Here is a 16,100-nt window from a genome sequence, read left to right as displayed (position 1 = left end):
GCTAGGATTAGCTCATGGGCTTACCAAAACTGTGACTGAGACAAGTGTGCAGTGTGAGAAAGAGGCATGGTAAATAAAATAATGGGTGGGCCATGTGTGGGCTAAAATAACTGTTGGATTCTGACTTAAGCCCTGCTACCAGATGCAGCTGTACAACTGAAGTACATCAACTCACTTGCCACTATAAAGTTAAGCCTGCCACCAGATACAGCTTAACTGTCATTTGCCACTCACTGATAGGGTTTTGATATGAGTCTGCAAGCAGTTGATTTATTATGGTCTCTGTGCAGTCAAACCTCTCTGCTAATGTTAATCTGTATTTGCAGCTGCTCCTCAATGCTAGCATCAGTGCCTCAGCTCCACCTTAGATCATCAGGCATTAGATTCTCAAAAACAGTGCACAGCCTAGATCCCTTGCATGTGCAGTTCACGATAGGGTTCACACTCCTATGAGAAACTAATGCTACTGCTGATCTGACAGGAGGTGGAGCTCAGGAGGTAATGTGAGCAATGGGGAGTGGCTGTAAATACAGATGAAGCTTTGCTCACTTGCCTGCCACTCACCTCCTGCTTTGCAGCCTGGTTCTTAACACGCCACGGATCAGTACTGGTCTGTGGCCCAGGGGTTGGGGACCCCTGCTCTACAGGCTTAATGAGTTTGAAAAATAGTGTTCTAAAGAGCGGTTTATTGTAACGTTACACATTTAAAATAAATTCAGATAAATCAGAACTCCCAGCAAATGTGACTGGATTACATTCTCTAGTAAAAAAAAAAAGTAGTGCAGTTATAAAAAAATTAATAAATAAAACAAGCCAACAAAAGACTAAAATCCAGGTATGCACTGTTTATGAGACACATTGAACGGTGAAAAGAAAAAAAGACAGGAAAGGATATACAAGGCAAATAGCAACTAAAACAAACCTGGATAGCTTTATCAATATCAGCCAAAAATTAAAAAATAAAAAAGCTTAGGGCAAAGACAGATAAAATATGGTAACTCACTTTAATCAAAAGGTTAAATTCATCAGCACCACAGGAAAGGGAGAAAAAAGGTTAAACTCGGCAGGAAAATGTAATAATTCAAGTCTAAGTATAACCAATAAAATAGCCATAAAATACATAAAACCAAAAAAATATATAACCACAAGAAATTGTCAAATCCACCATCACGGTAGGTGATGTTAATACAATTCCCTAGGTAAGCGAAACGTCAAGCAGACAGAAAGTCAGCCTAGCTTAATGAATGTATATGAAACACCACAGCTGAACACCCATCAAATAAGAAACAGGGCAAGAAGGAAGCAATTTGTGGTGGAAGCAGAAGCTTGAATGGATGCAGAGGGGTAAAGGAGGCCAATAAAGGCAAAACACTGGCAGGGTTGGGAATGAGCAGGTGCTATACTCGCAGAGAAAGCCTGCAAATGGAGAGAGGAGTGAGGGTATGGAACACACATGAGGAGGGCAGTGGGGCCAGGATAATGATGGAACACTGGGGTAAAAATTAAAGAACAATCCATTTCCTAGGAACTTTCCCTGGTTCCTGCTCCTCCTGAGACCTGGCTGTTAAGCTAATTCTGGGTCACCTTGCAAACAAGTACCCATTCTTGAAGTAACTGAAATGATCCTCTGCTCATTACAACCCAAAGAACTAACCAGTTAAATAATGCAGTTTCCTTGTTGCAGCTGTCAATAGGGTTAAAGTTCTGCTGGAACCGGGATCCCCACACAGACATTCTACACAGCTGCTATTCTTGGGCAACTGTGGCATGCAAGCATTCCCTCCTTCCCTCCACAAATGTTCACTGAGTAACTACTTTGAGCAAGGTACTGTGATAATTTCAAATGGCTTAAAAGAAACATTTTAGATAATACTCTATTTTCTTTATGGTCTTGACAGAATACCAAAGAACTGCTTATGATTTTCATTGAGACAGCCTGAAGGACTTTAAAATTGAGTTTCTAAAAGACTTTTGGCAGAGTATTTGGTTGAAAATTTAGGTAACTAAAAATGTAGATTTGTATTTCTCACTTCAAAATGAAGACTTCTAACTCAGAAAAAAACAATATTGTTGCTATAACAGTGTACGAATTGTAATTTTTTAAACTGGTGGTAAAAATCCAGATGTAAAATGTAATTTTTAAAGCGTACTTAAAAAACTGTTGCACAAATTATTTTCTGCAATGATACAGAAGAATTGCATTTGAACGTATTTTTGACCATGAGAGACAAGCCAGTACCTAATATGTGATGTATTTGGGAAACAAACAAAAAAAACAAAACACCCTGAAACAAAAAACCCCAAACCCAAAGCAAAAACGAAACTCTCAGCTTTTATTTAGAAAACACATCAACCATATACAGAGATAATTTATAGCAGCCTTCTGTATGTATACAAGAAACACTCCAAGTCAAACTAGTGATATAAAAATCATAAAGGTAAAGCAAGGCAGATGGAAATATTTTAAATGCTCATATGAAGAATTTAAGGCCTCAAACGTGTCTTCAATCAGTTGTCATAAGAGGAACCTTCTACAATTCAAAGAAACCTTGTCCTTGAAGATCATATGACAAAAAAGTAGTTCATCACTGTGTAGAAAGTACTAAAAAGTGATTAAAATGGTATTCAATGAAGCAAATCTTGATTTAGTATGATAACTATGGAAGAAACTGGAATAATCTCAGATCCTTTTTATGATACTCAGTCCATTCTCCGCATATATTTGTTACAATTACTACATTCCAGACTCTGTGTGAAGTTCTGGAGATATTCAGACCCTGTCCTCACTTAGCTTACAGTTTAGTTTTAACATTGTACAATCACTGTCAGAATGGAGGAAGGTGCAGCCACTCAACTAGGAGGCAACTGTCCTGGGCAGAACTCACATCATTCAAGAACTGATATCACTGGACAGCATCATGTGACACAACACGTCAAGAGTGAAGACTCTGTATTACCACAGCAGAGAGACTGGATAACCAGGTATGATGCCACTTATACGTTGATGTGTTTATCTGTGCCAATCATGACTCCCCTTGATCAGGAATAACTCCAACCCCTTTCTCTTAAAGGTTAATTTCTCCAAATTGCTACAGTATTTTGTCACATTCACTCTACTTCATAGTTCCTGCTTTTATCAGTAAGTCACTTTTTGTCTACCCCTGTGGAACATTAAAATTTATGGGGAGTTTAAAAAAACAAAAATTGATGCCTGGATTCCCTCCCTGGAGAGTCTGGTTTAACTGACTCTAAAGGGCAACCAGGGTTGAGAATCTCTCTCATCCATATTTCCACAATATTTTATGCTAGCCAGAGTCTTAAAATTCTCCTTTCACTCTTATACTATTAGTTTCTTTGCTGCAGAACTCTTAACCAGCATCTTTACATTTTCTTTTCTTTGAACTGTCTTGTTTAAAATCTTAAGGAGTGTCCAACAGAAAAATGGACAAAGGAACCATGGCTGGCAACTCACAAAAGAAACACAAATAACTAACAAACATCTGGAAAACATTCAACATCTCCTCTTGTAATCAAACATGAAAACATTTAACATCTCTCAACTAGTAATGTGTTCATTAAAAATCCAGGAAATAGGCCTTTTCATACACTGTGAGTAGGAGTGTATTTCAGAAGAATTTTTATGAAGGCAAATAGGCAATATATTTCAAAAGTTTAAAAAATGTTATTTCCAGCCAGGTATGGTGTCTCACGTCTGTAATCACTGCACTTTGGGAGGCCAAGGTGGGCAGATAGCTTTAGGTTAGGAGTTCGAGAGCAGCCTGGGCAACATGGCGAGACCTTGTCTCAACCAAAAATAAAATATAAAAATTAGTTGGGCATGGTGGTATGCACCTGTAGTCCCAGCTACTCAGAAGGCTGAGGTGGGAGGATTGATTGAGCCTGGAAGGTCAAGGCTGCAGTGAGCTGCGATCGCGACACTGCATTCCAGCCTGGGTGACAGAACTAGACCTTGACTCAAAATAAAACAAAACAAAAACAAGAATGTTATTTCCTTTGGCCTAGAAATTCCAGCTCTAGGAATTTACCTAAGGAAACAGACATGAGTCCAAAAGATAAGTGTTCAAAGAAGTTCATCACAGCAAACAGAAACAACTTAAAAGTATTTATTTAGGGCACTGAATCAACAAATTTTTGTATCTCTACGTAACAGAGTATTAAATGGCCACAAAAATGCTGGGGCTGAGATTGAGGGTGGCAGAGAAGGTATGAGGTTTACTGAGCTCCTTGCCTGTACAGACACATTTTTCCTCTTGCACAAACGTATACTTAGACATGACAGATATACATACATATGGGGATGCAAAATTGCATAAGAGGACATAAAAGAGGGATTACAAATGGGAGACGAAACAAAAAAATAGGCTAAACTGAAATAAGAAAAGGAGGCTTGGTGAGTAAGATGCAGAATAGGGACTTTACAAAGAAGATGCAAGAAACTAAAAGGAAAAGCAGTGTTGCTGTTATGGAAAACAATATGGTGGGTCCTCAAAAAAAATAAACATAGAATTACCATATGATCCAGCAATCCCACTTTTGGGTATATACTCAAAAGAACTGAAAACAGGGGCTCAAACAGGTATTTGTATTCCCATGTTAATAGCAGCATTGTTCACAATAGCCCAAAGGTAGAAGCAACCCAAATGTCCACTGATAGATGAATAAACAAAATGTGTAATGTACATAAATGGAGTATTTTTCAGCCTTAAAAGGAAGAAAATTCTGAAACATGCTACAACATGGATAAACTTTGAAAATATTATGCTAAGTGAAGTAAGCCAGTTACAAAGACTCCACCTATATGAGATACTTTGACTCCAATTATACATATGGTAGACTGTTCCACAGGTTACAGAGGCTCTGTGCATTTTTTCTTTATGCTTAAATTTAGATAATCTCTATTACTATGTCTTCAAGTTCACTTACCCTTTCTTGAGGACGTTATGCTAAGTGAAATAAGTAAGTCACATAAGGGCAAACACTGCATAATTCCACTTATATAATGTACCTAAAGTAGTCAAATTCATAGGGATAGAAAGTAGAATAGTAGTTGCCAGGGGCTGAGGGGAGGAGGGGATAGGGAGTTATTGTTTAATAAGAACATCATTTCCGTTTAGGAAGATGAAAAAAGTTTTGGAGATGATTAGTGGTGATGTTTGTAAAAAAATGTGGATGTACTTAATGCCAATGAATTGTAAATTAAAAATGGTAAATGTTATATTATGCATATATAATAAAAATTGCAGGTCTGAAAAAAATTCTAAAGGACAATAACACTAAGTACTCTGATACTGATAATTGCAATATTAGCTTTGTTTTCTTTTTCAAGGAAATCAGTCCTTACTAGCACTTTTGAACACTTTGTCTCTTGCAAATCCAGTACATGTCAAACTTCTGAAATGCTACTCAAAACTTCACAATAACACAATGTGTTAGTATTTGAGAGCCAAAAGATAAAAACTTTAATCCTGGCTCCAATCTTAATTAGGTATTAGCTGGGGGAAAATCAGTTAATTCTTTCTAGACTTGTGCTTCCTATATTTAACATGAACAGGGTGGTCATTTCAACACAAAAATGAACTCAAGTTTCTTTGCTACTCTGATATTCTCTAGTTCCACAGTCTCTAAGTTCCCCGACAACACTTTACACATTATAAATATCTTTGTTACATGGGTGGTTGAGCTTTGTGTAGTTTTTTTCTTCCCCCTAAGAATGCTGTATTGGTATATGGAAGATTCTATTTTGTATTTTAACATTCTTTTTTATGTTTATATCTTCTGTCATTTCATTGCCTCCAGTTAATATTTGTAAATTTTTTGAGCTAAATTTGTCATTAGCGTCTCCATTACAATTATGAAAGAATACCTGTATTTTTTCTTAAATCTCAAAACAAAATTAGGATTTTTTCCCCTAGACAGAATTTGACTATCTCTTAATTATTTGATACCATTTATTTTGATTTTTAAGGAATATAATCGCCCCCGCCCCCCCAATAAAAGTAGTAAGCATGGAATGCTTTTGTTCCATAAGATGGGATTCTTTCCAAGGACTCTACCTTCTAGGTCTTGTCAATGTGGGAAAATAAAGTTTCAACATTAGTGTTTCCTTATAAAAGATCAGAAAGCGAATGCTTGATTCATGCCCACTTTACTAAACAGTTGTTTCCAACTATTTTAGCCCCTAAATATTTCTTTAAGCTTTTTCCTCTTTTTGATTCCCAGCACTACTGTCCTAGTTCGCACCATCATCAACATTTGTGAATACTACTGTTTTACCTTTCAAATAGGTCTTCCTGTCTTCAAGAAGAATGCCTTTGATGCCTTTAAAACATTGGCTTCTTTTAAATCTGACTTTAGCACTAAGTGAACTATGTGAAATATAAATCTGGCTGTCATTCTTTTTTTTTTTTGCCTTTAATCAGTTTATTTTTATTTTTATTTTTTATTTTTTTAAATTATTATCATACTTTAAGTTTTACGGTACATGTGCACAATGTGCAGGTTAGTTACATATGTATACATGTGCCATGCTGGTGTGCTGCACCCATTAACTCGTCATTTAGCATTAGGTATATCTCCTAATGCTATCGCTCCCCCCTGCCCCCACCCCACAACAGTCCCCAGAGTGTGATGTTCCCCTTCCTGTGTCCATGTGTTCTCATTGTTCAGTTCCCACCTATGAGTGAGAATATGCAGTGTTTGCTTTTTGTTCTTGCGATAGTTTACTGAGAATGATAATTTCCAATTTCATCCATGTCCCTACAAAGGACATGAACTCATCATTTTTTATGGCTGCATAGTATTCCATGGTGTATATGTGCCACATTTTCTTAATCCAGTCTATCATTGTTGGACATTTGGGTTGGTTCCAAGTCTTTGCTATTGTGAATAGTGCCACAATAAACATAAGTGTGCATGTGTCTTTATAGCAGCATGATTTATAGTCCTTTGGGTATATACCCAGTAATGGGATGGCTGGGTCAAATGGTATTTCTAGTTCTAGATCCCTGAGGAATCGCCACACTGACTTCCACAATGGTTGAACTAGTTTACAGTCCCACCAACAGTGTAAAAGTGTTCCTATTTCTCCACATCCTCTCCAGCACCTGTTGTTTCCTGACTTTTTAATGATTGCCATTCTAACTGGTGTGAGATGGTATCTCATTATGGTTTTGATTTGCATTTCTCTGATGGCCAGTGATGATGAGCATTTTTTCATGTGTCTTTTGGCTCCATAAATGTCTTCTTTTGAGAAGTGTCTGTTCATATCCTTTGCCCACTTTTTGATGGGGTTGTTCTGGCTGTCATTCTTGTACTTTGAGCCCTTCACTGGTTTCCAGGGCCTACAGAATAAAACCTAAGCACCTCAGCATGGCTGATTAGGCCTTTCATCACCACTGTATATCCTGATGTTCTAAGACCCAAGGGTTGCTGCCTCAGCAGATACCACGCAAGCCATATGTGCCTCAGCACATACCACACAAGCACATCCATGATTTTGCTTCTGTGTGTAACCCCAGGTGGTGGAATGTCTTCCTTCCCCTTTTTTTCTGGGTTACCACCTGCTTATTTTTGAAAATTTGGCTCGGGGGCATCTCTTCCAGGAAGTTTTCCCTGTTCTCTCGCATAACCTGCACGCACTTACCATGTCATACTATAATAATCTCTTTTTGAGTCCGCCTTCTTCTCTGGACTGTAAATTCCCCAAGAGCAGTGCTATGGTTCAAATGTTTGTTCCCTCCTAAACTCCTGTTGAAATTTAATTGCCAGTGAAATGGCACTGGGAGGTGAGACTTTTAAGTGGAGTTTAGGTCATGAGAGCTCTGTTCTCATGAATGGATTAATGCCATTATCATGGGAGTGGGTTTGTTATCAAGGGAGTGAGTTCCTAATAAAAGGACAAGTTTAGCCCCCTTTTACCTCTCTCTCTTCCCCTCAACCTGCTTTATTCTTCTACCATGGAATGATATAGCAATCTCACCAGATGCCCTTGATCTTGGACTCTCCATTGTGGAGAGAACCACGAGCCAACACATTTCTGTTCGTTGCAAATTATCCAGTCTTAAAGGGGATATTACCACTGACCCCACAGAAATACAAATAACCATCAGAGAATATTATAAACACCTCTATGCACACAAACTAGAAAAGTCAGAAGAAATGGATAAATTCCTGGACACATACACCCTCCCAAGACAGAACCAGGAAGAAACTGAATCCTTGAACAGACCAACAATGAGCTCCGAAATTGAATCAGTAATAAATAGCCTACCAACTAAAAAATAGGCCAGGAGCAGATGAATTCACAGCCAAATTCTATCAGATGTACAAAGAAGAGCTAGTACCATTCCTACTGAAACTATTCCAAAAAACTGAGGAGGAGGGACTCCTCCCTAACTCATTCTATGAGGCCAGCATCATCTTGATACCAAAACCTGGCAAAAGAAAAAAAGAAAATTGAATCCAGCAGCACATCAAAAAGCGAATCCACCATGATCAAGTAGACTTTTCCCTGGGATGCAAGGTTGGTTTGACATATGCAAATCAATAACTGTGATTCATCACATAAACAGAACTAAAGGCAAAAACCACATGATTATCTCAATAGTTGTAGAAAAGGCTTTCCATAAAATGAACACCCCTTCATGTTAAAAACTCTTAATAAACTAGGTATTGAAGGACCATATCTCAAAATAATAAGAACCATCTATGACAAACCCACAGCCAACATCATACTGAATGGGAAAAAGCTGGAAGCATTTCCTTTGAAAACCAGCACAAGACGAGGATGCCTCCTCTCACCACTCCTATTCAATATAGTATTGGAAGTCCTTGCCAGAGTAACCAGGCAAGAGAAAGAAATAAAAGGCATCCAAGTAGGAAGAGAGGAAGTCAAACTATCCCTATTTGCATGATTCTATACTTAGGAAACCCCATAATCTTGGCCCAAAAGCTCCTTAAGCTGATAAACAACTTCAGCAAAGTCTCAGGATACAAAATCAAGATACAAAAAATCACCAGCATTCCTATACACCAAGAGTCAAGCCAAAGCCTAATTAAGGACATAATCCCATCCACAATTACCACATACACAAAATAAAATACCTAGAAATACAGCTATCCAGGGAGATGAAAAATCTCTACAATGAAAACTACAAAATATTGATTGAAGAAATCAGAGATGGCACAAACAAATAGAAAAAACATTCCATGCTCATGGACAGGAAGCATCAATATCATTAAAATGGCCATATTGCCCAAAGCAATTTACAGATTCAATGCTATTCTTATTAAGCTACCATGACATTCATCACAGAACTAGAAAAAAGAATTTTAAAATTCAAATAGGGCTGCACACGATGGCTCACACCTGTAATCCCAGCACTTTGGGAGGCTGAGGTGGGTGGGTTGTTTCAGCCCAGGAGTTCGAGACTAGCCTGAGCAACATGGCAAAACCCCGTCTCTGCAAACCAACCAACAAACAAACAAAAGAACAGAAATTAGCTGGGCATGCTGGTGTGTGCCTGCGGTTCCAGCTATTTGGGAGGTTAATGTCGGGGGATTGCTGGAGCCTGGAAGTTGAGGCTGCAGTAAGCCATGATCATACTGCTGCACTCCAGCCTGGGGGAAAGAGCAAGATACTGTCTCAAGAAAAATAAGGCCAGGCACAGTGGTTCACCTCTGTAATCCCAGCACTTCGGGAGGTTGAGACGGGCAAATCACCTGAGGTCAGGAGTTTGAGACCAGCCTGGTCAACATGGCGAAACCCCGTCTCTACTAAAAATACAAAAATTAGCCAGCCGTAGTGGTGTGGGCCTGTAGTCCCAGTTACTCGGGAGGCTGAGGCAGAAGAATTGCTTGAATCTGGGAGGCAGAGGCTGCAGTGAGCCAAGATTGTGCCACTACACTCCAGCCTGGGTGACAGAGTGAGACTCTGTCTCAAAATAAATAAATAAATAGAATAAAATAAAATAAAAATTCATATGGAACCAAAAAAGAGCCTGAATAGCCAAGGCAATCCTAAGGAAAAAGAAAGCTGGAGGCATCACACTACCTGACTTCAAACTGTACTTCAGGGCTACAGTAACCAAAACAGCATGGTACTGGTACAAAAACAGACATATAAACCAATGGAACAGAATAAAGAGCCCCCAAAATAAGGCCACATACCTACAACCATCTGATCTGTGACAAAACAGATAAAAACAAGCAATGGAGAAAGGACTCCCTATTCAACAGATGGTGCTGGAATAACTGGCTAGCCACGTGCAGAAGACTGAAACTGGACCCCTTTCTTACACCATATACAAAAATCGACTCAAGATGAATTAAAGACGAATGTAAAACCTAAAACTATAAAAACCCTGGAAGACAACCTAGGCAATACCACTCTGGACATAGCACAGGCAAAAATTTCATGGCAAAATACCAAAAGCAATTGCAACAAAACCAAAAATTGACAAATGAGATCTAATTAAACTAAAGAAAACTAAAAGCTTCTGTACAGTAAAAGAAACTATTGAGTAAACAGACAACCTACAGAATGGGAGAAAATTTTTGCAAACTATGCATCTGACAAAGGTCTAATATTCAGCACCTAAAAGGAACGTAAACAAATCTACAAGAAAAAAAACAACCCCATAAAAAGTGGGCAAAGAACATGAACAAACACTTTTCAAAAGAAGACATACATTTTATTTTGTTTGCAATAAACATATCAAAAAAAGCTCAACATCACTGATCATTAGAGAAATACAAATCAAAACCACAATGAGATACCATCTCATACCAGTCAGAATGACTATTACTAAACAGTCAAAATTAACAGATGCTGGCAAGGCTGTGGAGAAAAAGGAATGCTTATACACTGTTGGTGGGAGTGTAAATTAGTTCAACCATTGTGGAAATCAGGGTTGCAATTCCTTCAGAAGCTAAAAACAGAATTACCATTTGACCCAGCAATCCCATTACTGGGTATATACTCACAGGAATATAAATCATTCTGTAACAAAGACACATGCATGTGTATGTTCATTACAGCACTATTCACAATAGCAAAGACATGGAATCAACCTAAATGCCCATCAATGGTAGACTGGATAAAGAAAATGTGGTACATATACACTATGGAATACTACACAGTTGTTAAAAAGAACGACATCATGTACTTTGCCAGAACATGATGGAGCTGGAGGCCATTATCCTTAGCACACTAACACAGGTACAGAAAGCTAAATACTGCATGTTCTTACTTATAAGTGGGAGCTAAATGATGAGAACACCTGGACACACAGAAGTGAACAACACACACTGGGGTCTACCTGAGGGTGGAGGGTGAAAGGAGGGAAGAGGATCAGGAAAAATAACTAATGAGAACTAGGCTTAATACCTGGGTGACAAAAAAAAAAATAATGATGCCTGGGTACAACAAACCCGTGTGACATGAGTTTACCTATATAACAAACCTGCACATGTACCTCTGAACTTAAAATAAAAGTGAAAAAAGATAAATCACCCAGTCTTAGGTATTCTGTTATGGCAGCACAAAAGGGACTAAGACAAGACAAGCAGTAACCATGTTTTCCTAACTGCAGTATTCTTTTTTTTTTTTTTTTTTGAGACGGAGTCTCGCTCTGTCACCCAGGCTGGAGTGCAGTGGCGCGATCTCAGCTCACTGCAAGCTCCGCCTCCCTGGTTCACGCCATTCTCCTGCCTCAGCCTCCCGAGTAGCTGGAACTACAGGCGTCTGCCACCACGCCCAGCTAGTTGTTTGCATTTTTAGTAGAGATGGGGTTTCACCGTATTAGCCAGGATGGTCTCGATCTCCTGACCTCGTGATCTGCCCGCCTCGGCCTCCCAAAGTGCTGGGATTACAGGCGTGAGACACCACGCCCAGCCTCCTAACTGCAGTATTCTTAGTGTTTAGCACACTATAAGTATTTCAGTATTATAAACAAGTCATCAAAATACTAGAGCAAAACTCATCACAAAGTCCACCTTACTTTGTTCTCCTTAGGTTACAGACATGAAAAGCCTAAGGCACAGAGAGCCGGCAAAGGAATGGATTGCTAAAGGGACTGCTTTGTAATAGTACACAGCAGGTGCTCTTTCTTTGTCATATGCAGTTTTTTTTTTTTTTTTAAGAGACAGAGTCTCATCACCCTGTTACCTAGGCTGGTCTTAAACTCCTGGGTTCAAACAATCCTCCCACATCTGCCTCCCAAAGTGCTGGGATTACAGGCATGAGCCACTGCACCCAGCCATAATTTTTTAATGTATATTTTCATTAAAGGGACATACCAAATTTCCCATGAATGATTACTTTTGATATTAGGGAATACAGTTGACACAACTATGTTTAACAAAATACTAATTTAATGAATGATTGGTAACTGATAAGCAACTTTTCAGACCAATTTAAGAAGCAGAAAGAATAATGAAGGATATTATATTCCTCGAATACTGGGAAAGCATGATACTTTTTGGATCAATATTCCTTTTTTAGTTTCTGAAAATGTGACTGTAAAAGAGATTTCTCTGTTCTAAATATGACAAGCCAAGAGGCTTCTTGACTCTGTAACCTGTGTCCCAGTTACAAAGTACTGCATTACGTCAAACAAATACAAACTTTGATAGGTACAGTATAACTCTCTTTTATTTTTTTATGTTTAACAGGGTCTCACTCTGTTGTCCAGGCTGAAGTACAGTGTACAATCAAGGCTCACTGTAGCCTCAACCTCTGGGTCTCCAGCGATCCTCCCACCTCAGCCCCCCAGTAGCTGGGACTACAGGCTCACACCACTACGCCCAGCTAATTTGTGTATTTTTTGCAGAGACGGGGTTTTGCCATGTTGCCCAGGCTAGTCTTAACTCCTGAGCTCAAGTGATCCACCTGCTTGGCTTCCCAAAGTGCTGGGATTATAGGCTTGAGCCACCACTATGCCTGGCCATAACTTTTTTTTTTTTAAGTAATCTAGGTCCAATGCTTCATCTGCTTTGGATCTAAAAGCTTCTAAATTCACTTATTCCACTATCCAATTAAACCTTTTGAAAATTAGGCACTCATTTCCTGATTTGGCAGGATTAAGCTTAGATGCTTGGGTGAACATGAGTCTTATCTCTCAAGCCATCACTTTTAATTGGCAGCATGTAAAAAGATAACACAGAGTTTTAGTTGACATCAGAGTCTATTGCCATGGAAATATAAACATAGGTTTGTATTAAGCATGTCTCAAAGCAAGTTTTAGGACTGCAGAGAGACTTGAAGAGAGACAGGAAGTCAATTTTATTAAAAATTTATCCTTTAAATGTTGTAGTGCCCTAGGAGATCAGACCCTCAGTGATCTCATCCAGCCTCATGGCTTTAAATACCATTGATACACTGATGACTCTGAAATTTATATCTCCGGGTTGGACCTCTCCTTTGAGGTCCAAACTCTTGTATCTATTTTCTTCACCTCCTCAATTTGATGTCTAGTAGGTACCTCAACCCTCCCAATTGCACTCTGTGCTCCTGATACAGCCCTCTCCCACCCAACTTTCTCTGCATACAATCTTCTGCATTTTCGTAGAGGTCAACTTCCACTAATCCTGTCAACTCTACCCCAAAAATATAATAGAAAGATGCTTTCTCTCCACTTCACTGCTTTCAAGCTACCATCATTTCTTGCCTAGATTGTTGGGATTGACTCTGAATTTGTCTCCCTGCTTCTGTATTTGCCTTCCCCTTCATGCTATTTATTCTCATATAGCCCTTGGAGAGATCCTATTATAATCAAAATAAGATTATGTCACTCCCCTGCTCAAATCCTCCACTAGCTTTTCATCTCATCCAGAGTATGACTCAATGTCCTTTAATCACTGATTGCTGTCTCCTGACTCTTTTTTTCTTCTTCATCCATACTGGACTCCATGTTCTTCACTGAATAGGGCCTTTGAGTACACTATTCCTTCTGCCTGGAATGCTCTTCCCTCAGATTATGACTTGTTTTCTTTCCTCCTTTAGGTCTTTACTCTAAATAACCTTTTCAGTGAGGCTTTCTGAAGCCAGTAATCTAAACTTCCTATTCCCATCCCTCCTTACATGTTTAATTTTTCTCCTTAGCTTTTACCTAACTTACTATGTAATTAACTTATTTCTACTGATACTGTCTTACTAGAATGTAAACTTCATGAGGCAGGGATTTTTGTCTGTGTTTTCACTGCTGTATCCTCTGCACATCAGGAAGTGCCTGGCACATAGTATAAATTCAATAAATATTTCTTGAATGAATAATTAAAAAAATGGGTGATACAGGTCATAAAAAATAAGGATTACTAATGAAAACATGATTAACAAAGGCCTATGAGCCTAACGTCTAAAAATATTCACACATTGTTGTTTTTTTGTGGAAATCTGTCTTTGGAAAATCTTTGACTTTATATCCCATAAGACCAGGGTTGATTCCTTGTATTTTTGTAATGTGTAACTTTAGAGATGAGTGTTCAAGAAGGAAGAGGATGATGAGAAAAATATAAGTGAGTATTAAATAATTTCAATTGTTTGCCATGCTGTATGAGCTAATGATTTTTAAAAATTATTACTACATACGACTTACTATTCATAGCTGACTGAAATTAGAAATGAAAAAAAAGGTTATTCATTGATTGAATTAGCAGTGTCTGGCACACAGTAATGTAATATATAAAGTAAGTTGGGCTTGGATGCCATCCAAAAGGGCTTAGTTATTGAAGGAGTTTTATTTCTGAAGTGATACTAAAGAATAAGCATGGGTGTCCAGGCTAGTTACAGTTAAATTTAGGAATAAGGCACAGTAATAAAGATACTATCTTTAGACTTGAAAATTATAAATCCTTAGTTGTTATTCCTTATCAGTTTATAAAGTTAACAATGAATGTACAGACTACAAGCTATCAAATGTACTGTAGATGAAAAGGGCAATAAACACTAGTCAGAGTTAGAGGTAGAATGAAATAATGGAAAGGTAAGAATTGGGGCCAGGCACGGTGGCTCACGCCTGTAACCCCAGCACTTTGGGACACCAAGTAGGAGGATCGCTTGAGCCCAGGAGTTCAAGACCAGCCTGGGCAATATAGTGAGAGCTCATCTTTAACAAAATAAAAAATAGAAAATATATATTTAAAAAAATAAAAAAGAAAGGTAAGGATTGGGAAACCTGGGTAGTAGCCTTTACTAACCACTTACTAGCCAGTAAGTAACCACTTACTGGCTGTGTGATTTGGAGTAAGTCATTGAAGCTCTCTTCCTTATCTCACTTATAAAATGTGAGGATAGAATGATAGGCTTCAAAGAGTCTCTGAGAACTAAGTATTGTAGGATTTTTTACTTCAAGCTTAACCACTGTGGTAGCAAAAATAACATACTCTCTGCTCCCCTCTCCCAAAGTATGTCCACATCCAAATCCCCAGAATTTGTGAATATGTTGTTACATGGCAAGGGGAAATTAAGGTTCCTAATAAGTCACCATAAAATAAAGAGATTATTCTGAATTATTTGGTTGTGCCTAATGTAATCACAAGAGTTCTTATAATGTAGAAGAGGGAGCCAGAAGACTGGGGATCAGAGTGATGTGATGTGAGAAAGACCTGAACAACCATTGCTGGCTCTGAAGATGGAGGAAGGGGCCACGATGAGGCAAGGATGTGGGCAGCCTCTGGAAGGTGGAAAAGGAAAGAAAACAGATCGTCCTCTAGAGTCTCCAGAATGGAGCCCAGCCCTGCTGACACCTTGATTTTAGCCCAGTGAGACCTGTATCAGACTTCTGACCTCCAGAACAGTAAAAAAATAAACTCGCATTAATTATTAAGTTTGGTAATTTGTTACAGCAGCAGTAGATAACTAATATAATCATGATACTAACTGTAACTGGAAAAGTTGCACCCAAGTTTATCACAGATGCAGGGTTTTAAATGAAAATCCTATACGCAGATTTTTGTAAAGATCTTCAGTGTCATAAGTAATGAGAGATCATGAAAAGTTTGTTGAAAAGCTGTGGGAAGTAGCAGAGAGAGTCTATATGGGAATAAAATTTTTACTAATGATTTTACTAATGATTTTTTAC

General features: G+C 38.5%; 2 protein-coding genes across 9 annotated transcripts in view; one reads left to right on the top strand and one right to left on the bottom strand.

Moving 5' to 3' along the window:
* The window catches only part of RBKS (ribokinase), a 110,553-nt gene that overhangs the window by 91,520 nt on the left and 2,933 nt on the right, over positions 1–16,100 (bottom strand). The gene's annotated exons all lie outside the window — the stretch shown is intronic.
* BABAM2 (BRISC and BRCA1 A complex member 2) overlaps positions 14,346–16,100 on the top strand; it is a 452,513-nt gene continuing 450,758 nt past the window's right edge. The window contains exon 1 of one of the 2 annotated variants that reach the window (XM_055377654.2): positions 14,346–14,535. The gene's annotated coding sequence lies outside the window, so the exon portion shown is untranslated. The remainder of the gene's footprint in view (positions 14,536–16,100) is intronic. The other variant, XM_063695986.1, reaches the window with a different exon arrangement.

This window comes from Gorilla gorilla, chromosome 12 (assembly GCF_029281585.2).
Source record: "Gorilla gorilla gorilla isolate KB3781 chromosome 12, NHGRI_mGorGor1-v2.1_pri, whole genome shotgun sequence".
Taxonomy (NCBI): Eukaryota; Metazoa; Chordata; class Mammalia; order Primates; family Hominidae; genus Gorilla; species Gorilla gorilla.
Note: the sequence above shows the minus strand (reverse complement) of the source record. Positions and strands in the feature narration are given on the sequence as shown.